The following is a 26,520-nucleotide window of genomic DNA, read 5'->3' as shown; positions in this document are numbered from 1 at the left end:
GTTATCGTAATTGTGGCTGGGAACATCGTGAAAGATGATATTTGTTTTTGCGAGGAATCGTGAAATATGATTTACTAGGCTGGCAAAGCAAATTATCGTGTTTGAATGTTTGATAGCACGGATCATCTCGCCTACAATATAGATGCATACATTTAAATAAAATATTCAGGGTTTGATTGGTTAGGCATTTTTCCCTGGCAAAACTAGGGCAGGCCAAAACATGGCTGTGCCAAAATTTGCCTAACAAAATCTAAAAGTTTTACAATACCACTTGGTTGGGTGCTAAAATGTGATAGTCAAAATTTTGATCCCCAATTAGTTTGATGCCAAAACACAAATGCCAATGCCCATGATTTGTACTAGCACACATATTCACATATTTTCAGAACATGCAGCTTGTATAACAGTAAGGGAGAAGAACATGGGAGCGTGGCAGGGTAAACTTCAGCATGCTATTTTTTTAGATTTGAACCAAGCGGGCGCTAAAATTATTAGGCTTCCCCTAGTTTTGATTTGGCACATTTTGGTGCCCAACCAATCAAGCTCTTAACTTGCTTGGTTGGGCAACCGATTAAGTCCTTAGTGGTTGGGTACCAAAATTTGCCTTGCCAAATCCAGGCTAGGTCAAAACGTGTACGTGACAAAAAAAAATCTACCAAAACCTGAGCAAGAATTTAGGATAGCACTTGATCAAGGCGCCAAAATGTGGCAGGCAAAACTTTTTAGCTTTGAATCCAAACAAACGCCAAAGTTTATCGGCATGCTTTAATTTTGGCCGGTAGGATTTGGAGCACGACCAAGCATGCTCTTAATAGTTAGTATGGATGGAAGAGCATAAAAATAGCTACCGCAATTGACAGCACAACCATATAAGTGATATCATCTCCGATTATTATCGTATTAAAATTTAAATTCTTTTATTATCATACTGTAGTTAATAGTGAAATTGGCAATTTTTTTTTATCAACCGTTTCCGAGTTTTCATCTCAAGTACTTCCTCTGTCCCAAATTACTATTCGTTTTGACTTTTCTAAATATATAGCTTTTGATATGCACGTAGATATACATTATGTCTAGATACATAGTAAAAATTATGTATTTAAAATAACTAAAATGAATTGTAATTTGGGGCTTAATGAGTAGTTAGGATACATGCATAAATCAGGAATGATCGAAAACTTGCATTGAGAATTGTCCGCGTTCCCCACCTTAAAATGTTGCAAAATCATGAACGACTCAAATTAGTAAATTTAGCCAGGTACCGTAACTTTTAAGCAACTTCAGAAAATTGAAATCATTTTAATATTTTGTTATTTCGTTTTATGCATAAAGTATTTTTTGTGGCGACCCAGCTGGTTGCACGCATACTGATGTCGACTCTATCTTTTTCTGAAAGCAAAAAGTAGGGATTTTGTTTTCGCGTGACACGTGGCTCGGAAGGTGGGATCGGCACGTTGCTGTTGCTGCGCAGGTGGGGGCAGCGGCGTTCCGTTCGGCCGTGGCGGTTTTGGTGGGACGTCTATCTCATTAATCGTTATCGTACGTGTAAGTCGTATAACGGTGGCCGGATCCATCTCAAAATGCAGGTCGTTTTGAAATGGAGGAAATATTTATTTGGAGAGGAATCGTAGAAGCTGATCTACTATATTGGCAAAGAAAATTATCATGTTCTGATAGCATGATTGTCTCGTATGGGGTATGCCATGTAGATGATACAATTAAATAAAACACTTGCTCTAAAGTTAGTTTATATGCATAAATGATTAAAAATAATCAAAGCAACAAACTTGTATTGTAAATTGTCGATGTTGCACAATTAGGATGACTCAACTTAGCAGATTTTTTTCGAATTACATAATATACAGACGCAGACGCTCACATACACGCACGTATACTCGCCCCTACGAACACACACGCAACCCTACCACTATGAGCACGTTCGAAAGACTGAGTTGGCAAATTCTTAAGATTGATGAAGTCACCACTAGCGCCTCACCTACCATTAAAAGAATAGCGGCAGTTAAGTCTTGGAATAAATCCAGGAAAATGCGAGTACCAGTGCCGAGTCGAGGACTCGAACTCTGGTAGGCAGGAGTCGGGGATAAATCCCCACTACCCGCAAGGAAGGAAGAAGACGGACTCCTACTAAGATTTCTCTGTAATCCTACTAAGACTCATACCATATAATCCTACTAGAACTCCTCCTTGTAACCGACTAGTAACCCACCCCCTAGAGCATATAAAGGAGGGCAGGGGTCCCTAGATCGGTAGGCAAAGATCTCATAGAGAACCACAATAGAGGAGCAAATCCTCAACACCAAACAACACCCAAGCGCAGGGCGCAATATACAACACCCCAAACAGAATGTAGGGTATTACGCTACTTTGGCGGCCTGAATTTGTATAAATATGTATCATATGTCCTTACTTTTACCTTCGAGTTCCAGGTCCGGCGATCCCCCACCAAACAATCTACTACCTCGGGATACCCTGTAGGTTGCCAGGTATAACATCGACATCTAGCGCGTCAGGTAGGGGTCATCGTCGAGATCATCAGGCGAGCTTGAAGGACCTCATCATCAAGATCAATCTACTCTACAAGAAGCAAGTCGCCGAGTCGGAGTTCTGAGCAGACAAATCTACACCGAGACAGAATCGATGCGCTCCACGTTCCATTCGAAGACCAAGTTGGTTTCCGCCGCATGCTGCTGCATACTGCTTGTCGATCAAGGCAGAGGCAAATCCGATTCGAGTTGGGAGATCAGGCAGACCGACGGACCCACACCATAATTAAGAAGATGATAAAACTCTATTAGTCACGCGCGGATTGAGGCAAATAATCAGCTCCGACTACTCTCCATGGAAAGTAATTTTGAGGAATCTGTGCTACACCCACATGGAAGGCTACCACAAGACCTCAAAAGCATAGCCTAACGTACATAGAAGATGTACGCGAGCACTGCTACCCCGACATCCGACCACATCAAGTCACCGACGACTATTTCGACTACTCATCTCGACTAGAAAAGTAGTCGAGGATGGTCTACTTCGACTACTCGTCTCAACTAGAAAACTAGTCGAGGGCGGGTTCCACGTGATCAACAAATAGTTGGAATCGACTCCGACTAGTCGGCTTCTCCAACAACCGTCGCGGCTTCACAACGACCGTGACGGCTTCGTTGACAATCGTCCACGAATCAAGCTAAGTCACTTTTTTAATTATTTTATATAATTTTTTTCGGCTTGTTTTCCGCATGCAGAGCAACGCGCCGATTACTTATTTGTGTACACCTCTCAATAGGAATTACCCTCTAGGGCTACACTTTGCCAATTATTCCTGGGACATGTTAAACGACAGCCATGGGCTTGTACACCGAATTACGGAGGCTATTATCATGGGTTTGATGCACTGAGTTCTGAAAGCTTCGCCACAGGCTTGGTACACCGAATTAGGAGGCTCTACCGCGAAGTTTGGTCCACTGAGTGCTGGAGGCTCGCAACGGCTACACCCTAAGGAGGCACAAATCATATGTGTTGCAACACGCACTCTTCTAGCCAAAAGACAGAAAAGTCTCAACGATTACTTCAAACGCAATCGCGCAGTCTTTTTGTCGCAATGCCGACTAATTATTTTAAATGTCTTCTCTTAGCGGTCGCCAATATCCTCGAGCAGAACACGCCTCAATTCATGAAAGCCTTGGACCTTCTGTCATGCCTAAACGCTAGGACACGAGATAAAGATCTCCGTAGCAGCAGTGCCAGTACACGTACACGAGACAAAGATCTCACAAGCAGTAGCAATGGCTAAACAGGGGTGAGAGTCTAAACGTTATAGGCTAACTACTTGGGAAAAATATAGCCGAAACAAGAGCATGACACATAACATTTACATTATATTCATCACTGAATAAATTTCAGTAGTTTCAATATTCTACAATATGCTACATAATGTATATATTTTTTTTTCAGGTCAAGCTTTGGCGACGACTGTCCAGGACGCTCAGCGTACCTCCAATGGCTCCGCTAGCTCCTAGGCTCGGGGCTAAGTGCTAATTATTACTCGGACATCTTCAATGACTCAGCTAGCTTCCAAGCTCGGGGGCTAAGCGCGAAATAACTACTCAATTTGGCTTCTACGGCTCACTTGGCGCATAAGCTCAGGAGCTGAATGCCAAATGACTACTCGAAAGACGACTTGCATGAAGACTAAAGACTCTCGGATTGATGATTTAATCATTCCGAGGCTCAGGCTGATAAGCTACACCCAACAGTTGATCTTTTCAAGACGAAGAAAGAAAATTCAAGATTTTATTGACCCTTAGCCTAATTCTTCGATTCAACCTAAGGCTTGGGGGCTACTCCATATGGAGTGCGACTTCCGCCGCCCTCCATATCACATTCCAAAGATGAAGATTACAAAATCAAGATGATCAGGGGCTTGAGCACACCACAGCCTCATGACAACTTTGAAGAATTTTAAAGATTCAGCCAAATAGAGTACTCAAGGAGCACAAAAACTATTTGGTGAGGATCTAAAAAGTACTCGAAGACTGCTACATTCGACTATGAAGCGCTTTGGGGCTTGTCGGGGATAGATCCTCGATACCCGTAAGGAAGAAAGAAGACAGAGTCCTATTAGGATTTCTCTGTAATCCTACTAGGACTCATAACATATAATTCTACTAGAACTCCTTATAACCTACCAATGATCCCGTCCCCTGGAGTATATAAAGAAGGGCAGGGATCACTAGATCAGTAGGCAAAGACCTCATAGAGAACCACAACAGACGAGCAAATCCTCACTACCAAACAACACCTAAGCGCAGGGCGCAATATACAACACTCCAAACAGGATGTAGGATACTACGCTACTCTGGCAGCCCAAAACCTGTATAAATCTGTGTCTCGTGTTCTTACTTTACCTTCGAGTTCCAGGTCCGACGATCCCCCACCAACTAATCTATTACCTCGAGATACCCATGGGCAGGTATAATACCAAGGAAACTTACCAGAGTACCAAAGTAATTTTGAAGTAACTTGATCAGGAGATTGAAATGATTTTAATATTTTCTTATTTTGTTTATGCATACTGTATTGTTTGCGGCGATCTTGGTTGCACACATACCGACGCGGCTCCACTAGCTTTCTCTGAAAGCAACAAGTGGGCATTTTTTTTTGCGCACGACACGTGGTCGGTGGAACTATTCATGTACTAAAGAAGTACGAACTCTCGTGATTCTGTCTGATTTGTATGGAGCACCTAGCTGTCGTCGTTCAGGTACATTTCCTCTGTCTTTCATTTGTTTTATCAAAGGCGAACAGCGCCCGATGATACGGCCACGTGAATCCAAGGTCTTGTTTAGTTCCTTCTTTTTTTCAACTTTGACACTATAAAAAGAAAAATTCCTCATCACTTCAAACTTACGGTACAGGTATGGAGTACTAAATGTAGATGAAATCAAAAACTAATTGCACAGTTTTGTTGTACTTTGCCAGACGAATCTTTTGAACCTAATTAGTTAATGTTTGGACAATAATTCACAAATACAAACGAAATGCTACAGTTGCGCATTTATGATAAAATGCAAACTTTGCTACTCCCAATTTAGGAACTAGCCCAAATCTCGGTACATTCTGGTACATCAAATGCGGGAATTTGGCACGCAGATCATGTAAAAGATGTAAATAAACAAGAACAAGGAGATTGGATAGGAAGCACCATTCCCGTTTGACGAACGTAAGAGATATTTTTTTTAACCAATAACCTATCGTCTCAGCCTCGCGTTTTGTTCGCAACACATGCACATGTTTACAGATGCTAGAAATTAACTAGAAGCGCACAAATGCTCACGCAACATGGGTACGGGGTTTTGCACTAAATATACGCACAGTGCATGTACTTCTAAATCGGTGGAAATCCGCCTCGTGCCAAGGAAATGTGTCACATACACTGTCGCCTATCCAGTACTACTTGCCATGGGAACGGAAGAGGTGTACATATAGGAGCATTAAAAAAACATACTCCGATTCCGTAGACCGTTTTATGATTCTAGCCGATCAAGCTGCTTAAACTTGGCCAATCAAACTCCTATTGAACAATACATTTTCATGTTCCAATACCTCCAACTTTAGCCCATTTAAGACCTGACATGAGCATTTTACGGGCCGGATAAAAAAAACCCAGCTCATTTGAGTCTAGAAAATTGATACCCACGACCACCCCTCGAGCATCATTGTCAGACCGAGTTTTTGACTGGACTTAGGCTTCCCACCCTTTTTAATAGAAAAATAAATAAAATTTACTTTTTTAGCAGGCTCAGCCTGACGCGAATTTTTTTTGCCTGGTTTTCTCTGGTCACGCGCAGCTAGGGTGGTAACAGATCATGACTCTCATGCGTCTTTCACGATCCAACTCAGCTCTATCTATTTTAGTTTAAAATCATATAATATTATAGCCCGATCTTTATTGAGCCCGATTCTTAAATTTACTAGGCTAAATTAGAGAACCTTTTACCACCCCTACGCGCAGCCCTTGTAGCTCTCATGGGCGAGCCAAAACCCATCAGGCTCGGCTAGACCTGCGGACCGGGCTGGGTTGAACCTAAAATGAACAGCTCTAATTAAGGCTTGCTAAGGCTAACAAGCTAAAAGTAAAGTTTAACTCAATTCGTAAAAAGTTTAGCATTTTTTTCATTAAGGCTCGGCTCATTAAAGCTAACAAGTTAAAATATAAAGTTTAGCTTTGTTGTAAAAACTCAGTGTTTATTTTTGCTCACGAGCATTATTTTTAAGTATCTTAATAATGTGCATAGCGATACCTAATGGTGACATTAAAGTTCACCAACATGTGTCGACAAAATTAGAAGGATATGGATGTTTCAAGACGCAAAATTGATTGTGACACATTGATCGTATGGTAAGTTATTTTTTGCCGAATCATGGTGATAAAACAGTACCTGTCCTTATGTGAGTTATGTATGAGTCACTTGTATGACATGTAGTACTGATCACTTGATCAGCAGGAGGCCTCTCCAACAAAGTGGTGCCTTCCTGAAGGAATTTTTTTTATTTTTATAGTTTTTATTTTACAATTTTGCAAAAATAAATACCCATGCAAAAATTAGTAGTACTAGGCCTATACAGCAGGATGAAATGACTATAGTCCTTTCAAACAGCGATAGGTCAATCCAAAAGGAATAAAAATAGATACCGCCCGTTTGAATCGGTGGTTAGGCACGTGGCGGTGATGTGGCAGGGTAGGGATCCTTACCTGCCTGCTTTCCGCCAGCAGCAGGAGGTGGACACGCCTATAGCCAATTGGAATGGCTATAAGTTCCAGTAATTTTATTTTATTATTTTGATTTCATGATTTTTTTCTTAGATATGAAAATGTAAGTTAGATTGGAAGGGCTAAATGTTCGAATATGTCATTATTGGTTGCAATATGAAACTTCCAATTAAATTGGAGAGAGAGAGAGCGCTTCGATGAAATATTGCAAATTGAATTAACTCCTGGTCATGAAATACATAGTTGTTTCTAGCGAAATTACAACACATGAAAATGAAATTTGTGCACAACATATGAACAACAATGACTCTAGACTAAATAATTAATTATAGATTGCAGTGGCATGTACGATACAGATGCTATCCTAAACATGTGCCGTTGCTAAACCTAACATGCCTTCGGTAATTGAAATAGCCGGGGATAGAACCATCTCTACTTTCTACTAGAACTGGCTTTGCGAGAGCTCGGAGGGTCCAGCCTCATAGTATCCAGCACCCTTAGATGAAGGCGGTGATGGTGGGCAATCCTTATTGTGGTGGTAGAGGCACTTGCACCACTGCGATGTTAACCGTCCAAGGATTTGCATCAACTTTGGATTGAAGATCCTCCACCCTACGCTCGAGGTCAAAGATCTTGCACTTGAGGTAGTGGATGTACTCTTGGGTTGGCTCAGGAAGTGGAGGATCCACCCACTTTGCATAGCGACAGTTTCCTTCATCGAGATAAGACCGAACATGATGTTAGTTTCTAGCACGAAAAAAGTCCAGCAAAAGTAATGAAGTAATAATATGACTCACCAAAGCCATACGAGCATCGAAAGAAACGTTGGCTACCATCAACATAGCCATCAAACAACTGCACCACACAAACCACGCCATGATGACACATTGGCCACGCATCATGCCGGTCATCATAAGGCCTAAGGGAGTTTGGAGGGGTGTAGTTAGCCATATCATGCAGAGGGAAGTCATCGCAGGATTTCTCATACTCCGTTGGGCCAAAAGAACCGAGCCAAGTGATGGTGGGAATAAGAGCATCACCTCCTCCTCCCCTCCTCCCATGACCTCTTCCTCTTGTGGATGCCATTATTCTTCCTTCTACTCAGTTTTGTCGAAGGATACAGGAGAGGGAGGTCCATCTAAGGAGAGTTGAGATGAAGATGCATGTTGCCATCTTGTGTTTAGTACCCCCATCATATTCAATCATCCTGAAAAGGCTTAGATATAGGCTATGCAGGTCTATGGACGTAGGGATAAGTGTGGAGTCCCATCTGCCTCAAAAGGCTCACATTTAGGGTCTCTGCATTCTGTAGTGTAGGGTTTTCAGTAACGGTTCACGTCAACAGTGGATTGCCACAATCTGAGTATTGTACTAGCACCAGAGCAGTGTACTGGCAATAGGATGGAATTTGAGTACTTAAAGCATCGATACAAAATGTTATCACAGTAGAAACAACAGTACAATGGCATGTGAGGCGCCCAACATGACAAACCTAAAGGGCACCTTGCCTAGGATAATATGCATTAGGTAATGTAAATTGGTGGATCACAACTAATGATCTACTTGGTGAACCGGGGAAGTTTCCCCATCCTCACTTTTTTGGAGGAACATTCTCCATCCTGCTTCTTCATGTTCTTGTGTCGCTCTTCTTCCTGGAGGAGTTGTGCCTGACGAGCTTTGAGTTCTTCCTCCTGCCATTTCAGTGCTGCCTCTTGAGCACCTAACTGCTCGCGCCGCCTCTGTAGCTCATCCTCTTTGCCCTTCAAACAGGTCTGTTGTTGGCAGATGCACTGCTCTTGCTCAAGCCGAGCAAGACGTGCCGCCTCTCGAGTCTCTGTATGCCTATCATAGTATTGCCCTTTGGTCTCTAGCTAGTGAAGGATCATGCCCCCTCCACTAAAGGCCTAGTGTTGATCCATTCCATAAATGTGCAAGCCTGAATGTAGATTCGTGATTAATTCTATGTACCCGTACATTGAAAACAAATTTAAAATGTACCGAATGGCCAGACCTCGAAATCATCATCAATATCGGGACACTTGAAGTACCTACACTCCTTCTTACCCCGAGGTAATCGATCATCCCACTGTGACGACCGACCCCAAATCTCTCGAGTTAAATCTTAATCTGAGTCCCTAATCCCCTGTCTCAGCTTTCCCGAGTTTAAGTGCTCAACCCCAGTCCCGGTCCCGACCCCTGAGATCCGACCCCTCTCCGCCGTTTTCCTCAGTTCCGACCCTGCCAACCCCAACTCACCCCGCCGGATCCTTCTAAGTCATCCCACGATGTCTCTTTTCAATCTGAGCAGTGGACCGACCGAGACTGACCGGTGGACCCACAAAAATCTTTCCCCCAGATCTCCCGAGACAGACGCACTCGAGTAGCATGCCCGCTTCAGAGCTTCTCCGCCGCGTGGCTCGTTTCCTCTGACACCCGCCGCTCCGCCCCGTCGCCGGCCGCGACCAGATGGGTATCCGCGCCCCCTTCCCCAATCGTAGCGGAAACCCCCTACAACCCTTTCTACAGCGTCTCGCAGCTCGCGCCCATCATCACCTCGCCGGACCCCGGCTGCAGAGCCCGATGCCTCCCGGCTTTTCCGCCACCCCTCCACAGTCGCGCCGCCCCGGTCCGCGCTACGCGACGATTCCTCCTCCGCCAACCCCGACCCCGGCCGCGACAGTCCCTTTCCCCACCTTGTCAGAGCTGCGCCCGACAGTCTGTTGCTTCACGCTCGCCCGCGCGACCGCAGCCCGTCTGTCTTCTCACCTGTGCGCCCTCGCTTCTAGAGCCGTTCCCTCGGTCACGTCCATCAGATCCGCCGCACGACGACGCCCGCCTCCGCCAAATCTCAACCACCGGCAAAACCGCTCCTGCGCCACCCTGTCTCTGGTGCCCAATGGCCGAAGGCATCGACTCCGAAGTCCTGTTCCACCGCCCTCGTCGCTCAATCGCCGCCATGGCAGCGCACTCCATTGCTTCTTCCCGGTCTTCGTGCTGCTCCAGCTCTCCCTCTTCCCACGCAGCTATAAAAGGGAATGCCAGAATCCCGCCGGAGTCCCCTTCTCCATTGCTGCCCTCCTGCCTTGTTCCCCTGCTTCGTGCTCAAAGCGCTACCGCCTAAGTCCCTGAGGAACTCTCCTCTCCGCTCAACACCCGCCTTCCCAAACAACCCCGCCGCTTACTCCTCCGCGCTGTGCTAGAGCTTGCTTGTTGTCCACAATAAGCACCGCCGCCGCCGGAGCACCGCCGGACATCGTCGCCTGCCCAAGTTCTAGTGCTTCCATCCTTCCACTCAAGTCTGCTCCCTTCCGACCCCAAGCTTCACCTGGGAACCGAAGGTAAGCTGCCGACCCTCTTCCCGCCTCGCCCGACCCTATTCGTTAGACCGACCCCTTTTCCGTCTCGCCCGACCCTGTCTGTTTCGCCGACCCTTTCTCCGCCTCGCCCGAGGGCTTGGCTATATCTTTTTCCTTGACTTGAGGGTATATGTGTAAAAATTGGGGACTTCTCGATGTTAAGTCTGAGGACCCCTGGCACATCTATTCCTCTAGTCTAAGGGTCAGATCATAAGTTTCTTCCCATTCGACCCTTTTACCTGGCTCTCCACCAACTCAAGTACACTTCCCCACCTTTTTCCGTAGCCTTGCTACAAAGTTTCTGGGCTAAAACTCGCAAGTGTTGCTGTTGAAATAATCGTCTAAATGCTAACCCCCTGCATTGCATTCGTGTAGAGCTGCATCTCGCGGACAGTTTCTACGAGCTGCACCCGGCGCCGGAAGACGAAGCTGCAACCGAGCTCCCTCTTCCAGAAGCCGAAGCCGCCCCAGCGGAAGACCCGTTCCCCTCCTCCTCGCTTGAAGGCAAGCCCCGGAGCATGAACCCAGTTTTTCCCAAACTTGTGCATGCCTTCTTAATTTTGTTTGTGCATTTACGTATAGGAGTTGTGTGCAACCATAGATGCATGACTTAGATTCCTTAATCTGAACACTAGTCTGCTGAGTTCGAGTAGTGGCAATGCTTAAAATAAGGCTCGGTAAAAGTCGAGTGATCTCTTGTCACTCGTGAGTTATAGGAGTTGGTTGTTTTTCTTCTGTTACAACTATAAAGACGATGGACGGGGCAGGGTTCTGGTTAACTTTTTGGTGGTCGGTTGATCGCCCCGTTTGTCTATGGAACTTGCTAAGGTTCGACAGTGGTGGTGTTCGTGATCAAGTGTTTGAAAGTACTAACCTCATACTTATTATGGGATGAGGAAGCCTAGTACCGGATTGAACCTAGACGTGAGCGGTCGCCCCATTGTCCTTGGAACGGAGTTTCCCCTGCGGCCGCACGTGGTGGCAAGCGTGGTCACAGAACGGCAGAGGCCGGGTCTTTGGAACCTTGCACCAAAGGAAATGGGCCCGACACGGGTTAGGGGATTGACGGGAAAGGCCGACACAGGAAGCGACCCTCGGTGGTGCGCGGATGTCGTGAGGTTAGGTTCACCATGAATGGTTAAAGAACTCGAATCGATTCGTCTGCCTCTCACAGTTTGAGACTGCTTGATCGCTATGCTACACTGAGTAATAAAGGAATCTGATGATGACATGGTCTTGATGATGATAGCTACACCCTTTGGTTGGTTCTATGTTTGCTTAGAGTAAGTTGCTAACTTAGACCGGATAATGAACTTAGAACCTGAGCTAAAACTTTGAATATAAGGATCTACGTAGTGCCTTTGGCAAACCAACCCCTCAGCCAAAGAGCCCTGCATGTCTAGAAGTGGTGGAGTAGCTTCCTCCTGTCGGTTAAGTCTTGTTGAGCTTAGTAGCTCAGCCTTGTTGTGGCTTTTCTTTTTCAGGTGAAGTTGCAGCTCCCGAGTCCGTTCCTGTTGGCACTTGGCCGCCCCAACTCCCTTCGGGTTGGATGGTCGAGTGGGATCCCTCCTTGGACGGCGAGGAGAGGGATCACTAACGTCTTGGCTGGCCTCACCAAGGACATCCGACCCCTGCGTTTAGCTTCCGCTCTTTTACCTTCTGTTGTTTTCCTTGAACCTTGTAAAACTCTGATTTTGTTTCATTGTTGAACTAAAATAGCCAATTTGTTAACTCAATGGACTTGTTGTATTCTCTGGAACCGCTCACCTTCGTGTGAGTTTCCTAAACTCAGTCCTGTCAAAGTGGTTAAATCGGAGGAAATCCAACGGCATCTCGAGTTAGCCCGATTTAGGCCGAATGTCGCATGTCAGGCGACTTAACCGTGCCTTGATTTGGTTAATCCGAGGTGGATCCGCCACACCCACACTTGCAACCACGCATGGAAGCCACAATGGCATTTGGGGTGCTCATCCATGGTGGAATCCCATGTTGATCATCCCCCCACGATGACATTTCTTACAATGACAAACAAACTCACTACAACAGTTGGATTTTGGTTCGACAGTGCTAGTAGTGCGTTCGAACTATGCCTGGATGTTTCTTATATAGAACGCTAGTGACCTGGTCTATGGACCATGTCCATCATAGTAGAGCAAAAGAACGAGCATGGACATCATAGTCTGCACCAACCTACACCTCATAGCCTGCACCGGCCTACACCTCATAGCCTGCACTGGCCTACACATCATAGCCTGCAACAGTCTACACATCATAATCTGCACCGGCCTACAAAAGATGATCTGCATAAAGATAAAGAGGGCCTTATGGACTAAATGCGTCGTCGCTTGTGATGCACAGCACTAGCACCACGTCTCGCTGCCCGCTGCGCTTCTCTGGTTTGGAGCTGGTCGTACGTAAGAGGCTCTGGAGGGGCAACCTCATGAGCCAGACGTCCTGCTACGTCTGCAACTGGTGTCGCACACTCCTGGGTGGAGCCCTGTGTCAGAGGCACTAGCGCTCCACCCAACTGCGAATGACCTATCTCCTTAGGGTTGTAGCTGAAAATGGAGTCCACCCAGCTTGCATTCGTCCTCTGGACATCCTCCTCTATGGATTCATCATCGGTGCCTCCGCGCCCTGTGTACGTAGTGATGGAACAAAGAAATGTTATTGCCAATTTGGATCCGTATTAGTAATGAAATAGAATGCATGTATTGAACTATTGATGACTTACCTATGTCGTCCACACGGAGTCCACGTGAAGATGATTTGGCACCAAGTGGTCGTCCGCTGAAGTGTTGCGGCACTGTGTCATGAAATTATTGGTTAGTACGACCAATTACTAGTGGAATTGGTGAATGGAAAAAAAGAAAGTAAGAAACACATACTTGTGGGGTAGAAAGACTGTGGACGCAATGCGTAAGTGGAAGGACCTAGTGGAGCTACGGCCCAAGACAGTGCAACTGGAGGAGTAAATGACCCAGGGTAGTCTGCTTGTGCCTGTGCTGCAGCAGACGACTGGTGATACGCTAGTCGTGTGGGTGCAGCAGACGATGAACCAAGGCGCTGTGTAGGTGGTGCTGAAGATGAACTGGGGTAGGCAGCCCATGGTGAAAGTAGAATATCAAGTTCACCACCTCGGCAACTGACGGCCCGTCGAAACCTAGCACACAACACCTGGATCCTCTTGTACATCAACTCGTGCTCGTGCGGTGTGATGTGCATGTAGTTCTGCATGCCGGTCGCCAACGTCGAACTGATGACAATTAAATAGTTCAAGTTAGGCCCAAAATAACCCAATGTACTATGAGAAGCAGCAACTTCAAAAAACATACCACGATGTCGAAGTTCTGGTCCCTGGAACGCGGGTACGTCTATGTGAGTGGTGTGGTCTCCGTCGACGGCTGCCTGGGAACGTGCATGAAACGTGTTCGTGTCCTCGGTAAGTACCACTGGAGGTACACTGTGAAAGCCTCATCAGAGTGTACACGCGCCTCATGCACTATGTCCTCAAAAGTGTACGCTCACTACTCCACGTACGAAAGTAGCTTTGGACCCCACTGCCTCACTGGAGCCTGACCCTGACATGTCCACCTACATATTCATCATGCAACGAGTTACATTAAGGCAAAATCTTTATTAGACAAAAAATGATTAAGAATATTTCTGTGCGGCTTACCTATGTACGTGGACCTCAAAGCTGTGAGTCACCGGAACTGGTGAGTCCTGGTACTGGTGGAACTGCTTCATCACACGGTGCATCGAGTACTCCTCAACGTGGATGTCGTACACCAGGGGCTTCTTCGTCATCTAGTACTCCTGGTCTCGTAGGCACAAGGAAGACAGCCCTTGCGGGGCACGAGCATGCATGTCCCCTAGGCTATAAGGGCAGTCCCAATGGGACATTGATGATAGTTTCTATCCCTCTTAATTATCATGCCAACTAAGCAATTTGCTGATGTGGCAGTAGATTTATTATGGAGAGAGAGAGAAACCATTTCTTAGAGAGGAAACCAAGTCCTCACGCGCACCAATGAGCCAAGAAACCAGTGATTCAGCATTGGGGAGACCCAAGTAGTTTCTTCTTAATTACTGCAGGATTCTTTGCGCTTACACTGCTGCTACCCATCACTCGAGCTCCTTTACATGATGCACAGAGGATCTGGTACTAGAAGGGAGAATGATTGGTTGGATTTTTATTTAGACTCTAGATAAAAAAGTTGCATTGTGAAGGATGATTTTTTGATACAATATCCTAGACTATGGAAACTAGGTTGGTTTCTCCCATTGGGACTGCCCTAACATGTCCACATGACGTCGGTGTCGACAAGAGCGTCAAACTGCCCGACAAAGTCTGGGTACGACTTCTTCATCTGAACTCCAACCCATGATGGCTACAAAAGAATATTCCACAATCAGAACTAGTAGTTTTAATGTCAATGCATGCAAGGTATGAATTAGTACACAAAGTAATTGTAGGTATAGTATCGTACCTTTCTCAAGCACCACATGGACCCCATCGTGGGTCTATCATCATCGTCGTGGTCGAGAGGCAACTGCTGGTAGGGTGCCACGTCAATCTATGGCCAACCCACCGGGAAGTGCTCGTATGACCAAAGCTGAAGAAGCAACAGGCAACCAACAAAGATGGGCTCGGTCGAGTTTACCTTAGTGCAGCCCGTGCAAAGCCCCCTATAGGTAGCTGCCAACATAGCAGAACCCCAGTTGTACTGTGGTACCTCATCAAGCAGGGCCTTCACTATAGCCCTCGCAAAAGGAGCCGAGTTCCCCTGTGAGGTGCAGAACATGATCCACCCAAACAACCACAGTAAGTATGCCTCCAAGTGCCTCGCAATTGTGGCGTCGTCGGTGTTGGTTCTCATGTAGTCTTCCTGCACAATCGTTGGTTAGTTTGTACATTCAAAAACCTTAGCGACTAGGAAATGAAAAGATAGGTAAATGAGTACTCACACTGAACTGCATGAGCCACTTCTTCGTGGGTCCGTGTATTGAGCTGAAGGTGCGGTACGGTAAGGCCCGGTCGGTCCATGGAACGTGGGCAAACCGGTCCAAAAGGTCCTCACGCAAAGTAACTGGTACATCCTGCGCACCATCGGCCATGCCGGCACAAGGCAAGCCCAGCAGGTTCAACACGTCTGGAAGTGTAGGGACCATCTTACCGACTGTGAGGTGGAACGTGTGAGTCTCGGGCCGCCAATGGTCAATAAGAGCTTCTAGGAGTGATATGTCAAAGTGGAAACGTGTTGCCTTATCCACTTGCTTCAATCCTGGGTCTATCATATCTCCCTCAACCAACCTCGCAATTGGGAGGAGCCCCGCTGCGCGTAACTTGTACCACGAATAAGATTTATTATTTTGCAAAAAACACAAGGTTAGGAATGAAATTGAGTACTGAAAGCAACATGTACCTCGGAATCTAACGAGCGTTGATCAACATCGTCTACAATGGCACATGTGCGCGAAGTGTGCCGAGGTTGATACCCCGTACGGTAGACATGAACGACTGGTGAGCGGCATCCAAGTCAGGGTTGAGCAACTCGGCGGTCTCGTACGCCTCTCCAGGCTCCTCCACCATATCTACAATGTCTAATATAATTAAATGAACTAAGTAAAATATACGGCAAACATGGAGATAAAATAATATAATGATAGAAATATTTTGTCACATAACTTAAGAATTGCAGGACATAAAATAATTAATATGTCTTAATATTACCACACAACATTTAGTCCACAATCTAAGGATTACAGTAGACTCAACATAGTCCAAACACGAGAATTACATTACACATGACTGAATTGACTAAACTTAGCAGTTCATAAACACACAACACATTACTAGGACTACATACATAAATAACTCCCATGATGTTTTGAAGGCATACACATTATTCACACAAGATCGTCGTTGTTCCTACGTCCACGATGACCCCGACCACATGCTGGAGCATTTGGAGCAGCATTTGATGGTCCAGCTTGGTTACTCTTGCCTCCATATGTCATTGCAGGACACTTCTTGTACGTGTGACCTGTTTCATGGCACTTCGATCACAGGCGCACTTTTGGACCAGCTTCAGATTGATCCATGTTATTCCTGATGCGTTTGTTCTTGTGTCGCCCAACCCCTTGGAACATTTCGGGGTCAGGGTCAGAAATGTAACGAGCGACATTCCCAGGATTATCTATGAAGTTTCCTAGTATACGAAATCCATAAACCTCGTTCCTCCAATTTGCCCATATAGTTTCCTTGCAGAAGTAATGTGGTACGAACCTATGAGGTTGAAGTCTCCCTGCCTCAAAACATGTAGCAAATACATGGGTGCAAGGCCTATGAAGCAGTCTTGGCTTATTGCATGAGCAAACACATCCTTCATTGCTAATAATGCACTCCTGTGAGTGTCTCTTGCACCTCCCTCCCAATCGACCCCTGTCCTTGCAAAAAACCTTGTAGCGGTGTTCAATGGCACCCACTTCTTTAACATGATGCTTACGAGCCTTCTTGATTGCCTTGTCCACGTACTCTGTCATCTTGTATCCATAAATTTTATGATTATCAGCCATTGACTTATTGGCCACCGCGTACCGGTCTCTAAATTACTTTATGGTGCGGTATAAGAAGAATTTCACGATACCAACAAGGGGCAGTCGTCTGACACCACGCAGGACCCAACTATACACCTCAGCTAGGTTTGTAGTCATTATACCATACTTAGCACCTCCCTCGTCATACAGTAGTGCCCAATTCTCCTTTGGCTCATGCTCAATCCACTGTGAGAATGTCTTAATGGATCTCCCCCATCTTCGCCTGACATTTGGACCATCCAGTCCGACGTCCTCCAGAGACACAGGGTGGTCTGCCTCGCTGTTTACTGGCCTCTTAGCTAGTTCTTCAGATTGTTTCTTTGTAAGGTCATCAAGTTTCTTCCAAAGTAGATTGAATTTCCTCTCCTGATTATGGATACATAGCTGTTTAAACAGTTTCGTAAGGGTCTTGTTTTTGAATTGGCTATGAAAGTTTGTGTGGTGGAACCACCCAAATTAAACTAGTTTAAGTGTGCTAACCATCATCTTAATGGTTAATCCGGTTGCATACACTTAAAATGGTGTAATCCGACTATCCGTCGGGTCAAGCCCGATTCAACCACTGAGTACCTTGATCAAAACAACATGCAACAAGTCTCACACGAAGGTGAACGCAGATGATACAACATAGCATTCCAGTTTACAAACATATAGTTCATAATTAATTTATAAACCGAGTTCAAAATTCATAAAGATTACAAGCCAGAGTTCTTTAAATAAAATACAATGAAAGTCTAAATGATAAAGCGTGAATAAAGATACGTGACGACATGAGTAGGTCGCCACATGTCATCCAACACGAGACCACCTCAAAGTGAGGCCGGAGACCACTCAACCGACCACCCTTCAGGTAAAGGATGGCCATCCCAAGGTTGACCGGCCACCAACTCTATCATTTCTTCACTAATACCTGAAAGTAATCAACAAACCAAGGCTGAGTATACTAATACTCAGCAAGACTTTTGGCTGAGGGGGTGGTTTTGCTAGAAAGCAACTAAGAGTGGATCCTTACTTTCAAGTTTTAGCATCCAATTAAAGTTGAGCTAACCATTCTAAGTGAGCAACATTTTCAAAACTTTTTAGTGTGGAAAAATAATTGATTAGATAACAACATCAACATCATTTCACATTTCCTTTCATTCCACTTCTTACTACAATATGACACAGTGATCAAGGTTCTCTTAACCGAGAGCGGCGGCAAATTGATTCGATTTATAACCTTGCAAGGTGGACCTATACACATGACATATGCGTCCCCCGTCGAGCCGCATATGGAAAATGGTCCCCTTAGAGAACGATGGCAGTTGCGAACTCCTGCGACCGTCGAGTGCTAATCCCCAACGGTACCTCCCCGGGCCTAACGTGAGTTATTGATTAGCACACAAATAGGAAACATGACCAACTCAATCTGCAATCGCACCCTAGGGTACTAGGTTTTACCAGTTTCAACTACCTCTTACTTTCAGCATGTGTATAGTACTGTTCAAACTCGATCAGCAGGGCCACAACGAACGGACCTTAATTGACACAAGCGGAGTGCAACCACAATACTAACTTAACCTTTATTTTCTGTCTCCGCCCTGTCTCCAACTTTTCTTTCATCAATGATTCATTCTCAAGTAACTTGCTATAAATATTGAAAGGTCCTATGTCTCGCAAGCGATAGGCAATCACTCGACTTCTACCATTCTTAATTAAGCATGGCATTTCTATCGATACACATACTAGTATTTTGAACCTAGGAGTCCTAGGGATCATGCAACTAAGGTTTCATTCAACTCCTAGAAACTTAATGCATAAAAGTAAACACGTATTTAAGATAATTACATAGTTTTGAAATTAGGAGTTATGCTCCAAGGCTTGCCTTCCCAATTAGCCTTGGGCTTTTCTGAACTTTGGTTCAGGTCTTGAGATGTTTCAATAGGAGAGGCTTCACGTTGCTCACTCTCAGGCACGGCGATCAATTCATATAGACCGTCGACTAGCGGGTTATCTACATGAAAATGCATATGTATGAGTTGATTGAATGGTGATGACACATACACGAAGTCAAGTTTAGAGAGATGCAGCAACTCAATTATACAAGATTACGAGTTCTAGTAGAGCATAAAAACATATTCTCTCTACACAAGAAATATGCTAAGGGCTAAAACTATAGCACTAACATACTAGAGGCCAATAAATGACATATACGAGTAACTAGAGAGATTCAGCTAGCAAATTTTTCAGGGATGATCATGCTACTGATGAAGAGCATAAATAATCATTTGTGGGTTACAAATCCTAGTAGGAATTATCTTTAATAAATAAACTAGCTTTCAACATGAATAAATGTTCGGGAGGCATCTGTTGGTATATGAACATAAGTCATTTACATGAGCTTAATAATCATGCAAAAATATTACTGTAAAGTTTCAGCATGATTGTACTTCCACACATTGCAAAGCTGCAGTTATGCGGAATAATTTATAACTAGAGTTCTATCATCAGTTTAGTGCTACAAACTTTTCAGAATAGTTTTCAACACTATTATATACTACTATGAATTTATCAAGATTTTATGAGTATGAGAACTATTTATTCCACAATAAGAAGATTAAACAACATGCATTTTGATAAGCAACAAAATCATATATTTCACAAGACCAAGCATTTTTACTAGGTAGATATGAGTATCAGGAGGCTAACAAATTTTTTCCCCATTTTTATCATTTTCCTACGATTTTATACGGATTTCCAAAGTTTCAGCCATTTCAACTAAAATTAAACCCGAAAAAGGAAAAGCACTTTTTGGAAGAAAACCCTCCGAAACAACTTTTCCCAACAGATCCGCCCTTCCTTTTATGAACCAGCCCCTGAATCTTTCACTTAGGCCCCTTGACAAACTCCCACCTCACATTATACCTAGAACTTTACGCATAACCCCCCGTACTTCTATTTCTTTCGCGATCGTGCCCCCGCCCTTCTTCTACCTTGGGCTTGCCCGCCCGCACGCATGGCGGTGGCGGTGGCGCACCCACACTGGCGCAAGGTGGTGGCGTCCCACCTAGGTGACTAACCCGTGAGCCTCCCTACGTCTAGGTGCACCCACTCCACTGGTTTTTGCCTTAAAACCCGAACCCTAGCTCTACTTTGATGGGCGGTGGCGCACGGCCGGTGGCAAGCTCGCGAATGAGCGCGGCAACTGGCCTAAGGAGGTGAAGCAGCGAGCGCTTCACGGTCAAGAGCTCATCGAGGTTCGGTTTTTGTGGTTTGTTGGAGCAGAGGAGGCCGGGAGGGTGGAGTTTGATGGTGGGATGGAGCTCGGGTGGGTAGCAGCAATGGCGGCTACGGAAGCTTCAATTTCTGGCAATTGGGGCCATGGCGGTAGGCAACAGGTGGTGGGGGATGGAGCTGGGGAGGTGCAAGAGTGGTGGGCGGCGGTGATTTGGAAATGGCGGTGTAGGGGTGGTGGATTTGGCCGACGGATAGGAGTAACCCACTCAGCTCGTTCTGCTTTGTTTCTTGGCCGTAAGTGGAGTGAAAGGGAGAGGGAAGGCAAGACTGGTTGCTTGGGAAGAAGATAAGGCCGCGAGTGTCGTCGATGGTCTTCGGTTCACTAGCAAGTAGTGGCGTGGCGTAGTTGAGCAGTGGCGATTAGGAACAAGCAGTGCGAGCGCAGGTGAGGTGTGGCGTGGCATCAGCGGCATGACTCGGCGGAGTGGTTGGCGACGGGACGACAGCGTACGACGCGCGCACGAGTGTTGACCGAGAGGTTGGGCGGTGGACAGGCAGCAACATGGCGGGGTGGGGCTCGCCCTTGCCATTTGTGGCAGAGAAGCAGTATGGGAGGAGGGAGAAGAACGTGACGAGTAGGCCCAGAGCAAGGTGCAGCTAACCAAAAATTCCCCAAAAAAATCCATTGAAAAGATAAAATCACAAAGAACTCAAAGGAGTTTGAACCAACTGCAAACCTAAAAAGGATTGCCCAAAATTTGAAAAGTAAAATAGTTAAAATTGAAAATTCACTGAATTTTTATCACTAGCAAGCATCACCCAAAAATTGTGGAAATTTTTTTAAATTCATCATTTGGCATCTAGTATAATTAAAATAAAAGGACGCCACAGTTATATTGCAAAAACTGAAGTTGCTTCACAAAGTTGCATTTGAACAATAAATGTCAATTTGACGGAGTTTAAATGGATGCAATGACATGATGCTCATTATGCACTAATGGAGTTTTCTAATCCTGAATTTAAAACCCGGGGGGTTACAGTTTGCCCGCATATGCCTCATGCACCACCTACTCTTCAAGTCCGACCACTGCGTTGTCCTGCGACGTTCCACGTTGTCATTCTACATGTCTTCGATTGCTTGTAGAATGCCTTTGTGCCGATCATGAATGCTACAAACGTTCTATACATCTTTCATAATCATCTGCTTAACCCTCTCCAGAAACCAATACCAACTATCTCCAGACTCTTGCTTCACAAAGGCGATCACTAGCGGCAACACTTGGTTGTTACCATTGGACCCAATAGCTATCAGGATTGTGCCTTTATACCTATCAGTCAAAAATGTGCCATCAATGCAAATGACCGGGCGACAACATTGAAAAGCCTCAATGCAAGACCCCAATGCAAAGAATGAGCATTGCAGAATGTGTTTGCCTGGATTCTGAGCATAGGGATAGGTTTTCAGGTCATAGTAGCTTGTTGGATTCCTCTGGGATATGGTGTGCAACAGAGCAGGGAGGTTATCATATGATGCTTCGTTTGTACCCCACCTCATCTCTAATGCCTTCTGCTTCGCTCAGTAAGTCTTATTGTAGCTAATATTGTACTTGAACTTCTCCTCAATGGCACAAATAATTGATTTGGGCTCATAGCTAGGATTCTCGACTATCTGAGGATACATGTATTGAGCAACAAAATCAATAGTAAGGTTGCAATGTTGTGCTTCCAATTCATCCAGCACGCATTTGTGCTCCACCAATCTGCTCACCTCCTAATAATCCTTCCACTTGCCCTTGTATGCGTGCACCCTAAAAGGGCAATTACTTTTGACACAACACACATCATATATTGTTAGGCTACTCTTCACCACCCTAAATTATCGTTGCAAAGATAAAGTTGACCATCGCTTTATAGCTGCCTTCACCTCATTCTCAGTAGGGTACAATGCACCGACACAGACCTCATTCTCCCTGTACTCCCAAGGGACATTTTCCCCATCATATACTGCTAGGTTCGAATGGTCATTACTTGACCAGTTCTGTGGGACATGATTAGCATCATCCTCATCCGACGAGTCATCATCCATGGCACGAAGGTCCTTTTCTCCCTCCCTCTCTACTTGCTCAACTAACCCAATGTGTTCCCCCTCATCAGCCTCGCCATTTGGTTCATGGGGTGCCTCTTCATCCTCTGCATCTGCTTCTTCTACCCCATGTTCAGTATCTTCTTCAGTTTGCCCATCAGTAATCTCCAAACCTTCCTCGGCTCTAACTTCTCTACCACTGACTTCCTCTTGAAACTGACTGCTAGACCCAATCTTCTGGAACACTTCAACAATTAATATGAGCGGTAAACCGCGCTCAGTAGCAGTATTTATGTAGTGTCAGTGTTTTATACCGGCAACCCGCCTAGGGACTACCTGAGGTGGTGTTTTGTGCGGTAGGTGTCGCCGAGAATCAAGAAGTCGATGGTGATGCAGGGAACACGATTTAGACAGGTTCGGGCCGCTAGATCGCGTAATACCCTACGTCCTGTGTGTGGATTGTATTGATGAGTTGTGTTGTGTTGTGAGCTTAGGTGAGCTGCCGATCTAGGTACTCCTGCTGTGGTGGAACCGCTTAAATTAACTAGGCTAAAGCACACTTAAGTCACCTAACACGCGATCATGTACTTTAATCAAGTCAACTCGGTAGTCCATCGGATTTCATCCGATAAACCACTTAACACAGGATCGAGAAAGCAAGACTCGCTCGAAGGCGAGTGGTTACAGAGATTACAACAATCCAACCAGATTAAACAAGTGCAACAATTTATTACAACATCAAGTTTGAAATTCAATAAAGTTTGTAGAGTTTTCAAGTGACAAATAAATAAGCGGAAGCTAAACGTCGTTGCATGATATCATGAAGAAGCTGATCATGACATCAATGATCCCTGTCCTCGCCGTTCGAGGAGGGATCTCACTCAACCGTCCAACCAAGAGGAAGTTGGGTAGGCCAAGTGCCACTTGCAGCGAGCTTAGGGGTACCAACATCACCTAAAAATATGTGCTACAAGCAAGGCTGAGCAACTATGCTCAACAAGACTTAACCGACAGGTGGTAACTACTCCACCAACTTCTAGACATGCAAGGCTTTTTGGCTCAGGGGTTTGTTTTTGCCAAAAGCAACTAGTGTAGGTCCTTACTTTCAATATTTTAGCCACCAGTTCTAAGTTCATTTACCTGTCTAAGTTAGCAACTATACTAAACAAGCATAGTTTCCAAGCAATTTATGACAAGCATCAATATTAAGATCATCATCAAGTTCCATTCTTACTCAGTGTAGCATAGCGATCAAGTAGTTCCAAACTATGAGAGGCAGACGAATCGATTCGAATTTCTTAACCATGCATGGCGAACCTTATCCCACGACATCCGCGCACCGCGAAGGGTCGCTTCATTTGTCAGCCGCCCCCATTGATTTCCAGACCCGTGTCCGGCTCACTTCCCTTGGTACAAGGTTCCATAGACCTTGCCTCTTCCGTTCTATGACCGCACTTGTCACCACATGCGGCTGCAAGGGAACTCCGTTCTAGAGACAGTGGAACGATCCGCTCACATTTCGATTCAATCAGGTACTAGGCTTCCCGATCCCATACTAGGTATGAGATTAGTACTTTCAAACACTTGATCACAAACACTATCACATCTCGACCTTAGTCCAATTTCATGTAGACAGACGGAGCAATCCACCAAGTACCGAACATAAGCCCGGCCCCATCCATCATCCTTATAGTTGCAACATAAGTAAAGCAATCAACTCCTATAACTCGCGAGTGACAAAAAATCACTCGACTTTTACTGAGTCCTATTAAGCATTGCAACTACTCGAATCAATATACTAGCGCTCATATCAAAGGGTACTACGTTCATGCATCTACGATTTCAATCAATTCCTAAAAATGTAAATGCACAATCAAAGCAACCAAATATATTGCAAGTAGTTAAAGATAGGAGTTTATGCTCCGGGGCTTGCCTGGAATCCAACACTAGGTTAGTGTTTGTTAGACGACACTCGCTTGGCGAGCATCTCCCATCTCGGCACTTGTTTAGTCCTTCCATCTTCGGGATAGGTCCACCATACACCGTCTTCGGGTTTGGTTCCATCATCACATCCTTCACATGGTTTATCTAGCGTATCTAGATGAGATGCAAGTGCATGAATACGAAAAATAGTAACATGAGATGCATTACATAAAAGCATTCAGGACAAGCACAAGGTTACATCACAAGACATAAGCACTTAGAGAGCAAGTTATTTAACTAACTATCACTCAAGTCTACCATAGAGATAGAAAGCCTAACAAGCATGGCACACTAGTTATCTCAAGTTAAGCTATTGCAAGCAATTAACAATCAAGAGCTAATTAAGCATAGCATCATACAAGAACTAGGGGTGATGGTGCTTATCAACATGGTATACATAAGTGCATCACACAACCAGAAAGTTGAATGTGATCAAAGTATATTATATTTGTTTTTAAACTACTCAGGCACAAGCAAGTCACACACCAACATCACTAAGGTTCTAGTAAGCTATGCAGCAAGGTTATTTTGTAGCAACATGTATACATGACCATTTATTAGTTAAGTGCTTGACCAACATTATATAACACATTTATAAGATCCTCATGTAGATCAAGTTAACTCTAATAGTGATATGAGCTGACTAACAAACACACAAGGCAACGTCAAGTTAAAGCTAATAACTTAAGCACATACACTGAATCTGGACAGTAGCACAATAGTCACTTGTTGTAGATATAACTAGAGATATAAGCATCCAACAAGGGTGAACCTAGACTTTTTGTAAATTTAAGGAAATTATATAAAACTTTATTATTCACACCAAAAGCTGATTCAACAAATAACAAGGTGAAAGCACACCAATAAGCAGATCGGTACAAACAAGGACTATTAAACTGACATGAACTTCAGAGAGCAATAAGTTGAGTTCTTGCTTTCACCAAAAGGTGGTTCTAGAATTTTTAGAAAGCTTAGAAAACCTTGCACAACTTTTTTATAAACACCACAAGTTAATTCCAAAGTTAACCAAGTCAAACATCACAAAAAAGACATCTCTGTCCAGATTAGGACATATTTTGTCATTCCACTTCACAAGCTCATAACTGGAGATTTAGGCCATCAAAAGGGGTGATCTTTAACAATTCTAAAAGATCCTAAAAATCACTACACTTCTTCTATTATCTCCAATACATGATTAAAGGCTTAGCTAAGTCAAACAATACAATCATTCAGACCTGTACAGAGAGCATGCAAAACTTGACAATGAACTTGTAAAATCTATAGCTCCTAAACCATCAGGCCTATGGCCATGAAAATTTAACACAATCTAGATTATGAAGTTTCCTAAAACTTTTGGTATTACACACATTCATAAAAAAAACCATTTGCATCATGAAAATATTGCCACAATAGAACTGTTGTAGCAGCCATTTTAGCACATATGCAACAGGGTTCTTCATTTAGTTCTTTAACAAGGTAACATATGCATAAGTTAAACACATAGCTCACAACTACTATGAACATAGTTAATTAGCATTAGTTATAGGTAACATGGAACATCCTAAACACCTTAAGAAAGAATTAAAGCAAGGATGAAGAACTTATATAAGCAACATAGTCATTAGTTGTTATGTTAACGTGAGAGCATACATATGAGTTATATTTGAAGCTTAACAACTATTTATAATAACTTAGCATCATATGTACCCCTCAAAAACAACTATTAAAAACATTACATGACTTAAGTATATGCATCTACTAGCAAACTTTCATTATCCAATTATATAGTAAGCATATATATTAATTATAGGTGATATGGCAAACATCTCATTTGGAGCTGAGATTTTTATGGATGATAGATATTATCAAAACATGGCTATTGTACTATTTTCACATATTCAGGTTGTATAATTTAATTGCTATGAAAAAGACAAATTGCTAATGCAAGAAAACATGGAAAAGCAAGATAATTCTAAAGATCATCATTTCTT

At 44.3% G+C, this 26,520-nt stretch overlaps 3 long non-coding RNA genes across 3 annotated transcripts; all 3 read right to left on the bottom strand.

The window, feature by feature from the left end:
- Window positions 1-13,396: 13,396 nt before the first annotated feature.
- On the bottom strand, window positions 13,397-14,524 carry LOC111257738. Its single transcript, XR_002678319.1, has 4 exons — window positions 14,324-14,524; window positions 13,980-14,238; window positions 13,533-13,900; window positions 13,397-13,450 (listed from the first exon to the last, which is right to left on the bottom strand). It is a non-coding gene; the product is annotated as an uncharacterized LOC111257738 (long non-coding RNA).
- A 422-nt stretch (window positions 14,525-14,946) lies between these two features.
- Window positions 14,947-16,245, bottom strand: LOC111257739. The gene is made up of 4 exons (XR_002678320.1): window positions 16,074-16,245; window positions 15,616-15,993; window positions 15,138-15,536; window positions 14,947-15,038 (listed from the first exon to the last, which is right to left on the bottom strand). It is a non-coding gene; the product is annotated as an uncharacterized LOC111257739 (long non-coding RNA).
- Window positions 16,246-17,818: 1,573 nt separating this feature from the next.
- On the bottom strand, window positions 17,819-19,340 carry LOC101780446. The gene is made up of 2 exons (XR_215411.2): window positions 19,075-19,340; window positions 17,819-18,157 (listed from the first exon to the last, which is right to left on the bottom strand). It is a non-coding gene; the product is annotated as an uncharacterized LOC101780446 (long non-coding RNA).
- Between the last annotated feature and the right edge of the window lie 7,180 nt (window positions 19,341-26,520).

Source organism: Setaria italica, chromosome VI (assembly GCF_000263155.2).
Source record: "Setaria italica strain Yugu1 chromosome VI, Setaria_italica_v2.0, whole genome shotgun sequence".
NCBI classification, from domain to species: Eukaryota; Viridiplantae; Streptophyta; class Magnoliopsida; order Poales; family Poaceae; genus Setaria; species Setaria italica.
This window is presented reverse-complemented; position numbering and strand designations above follow the sequence as displayed.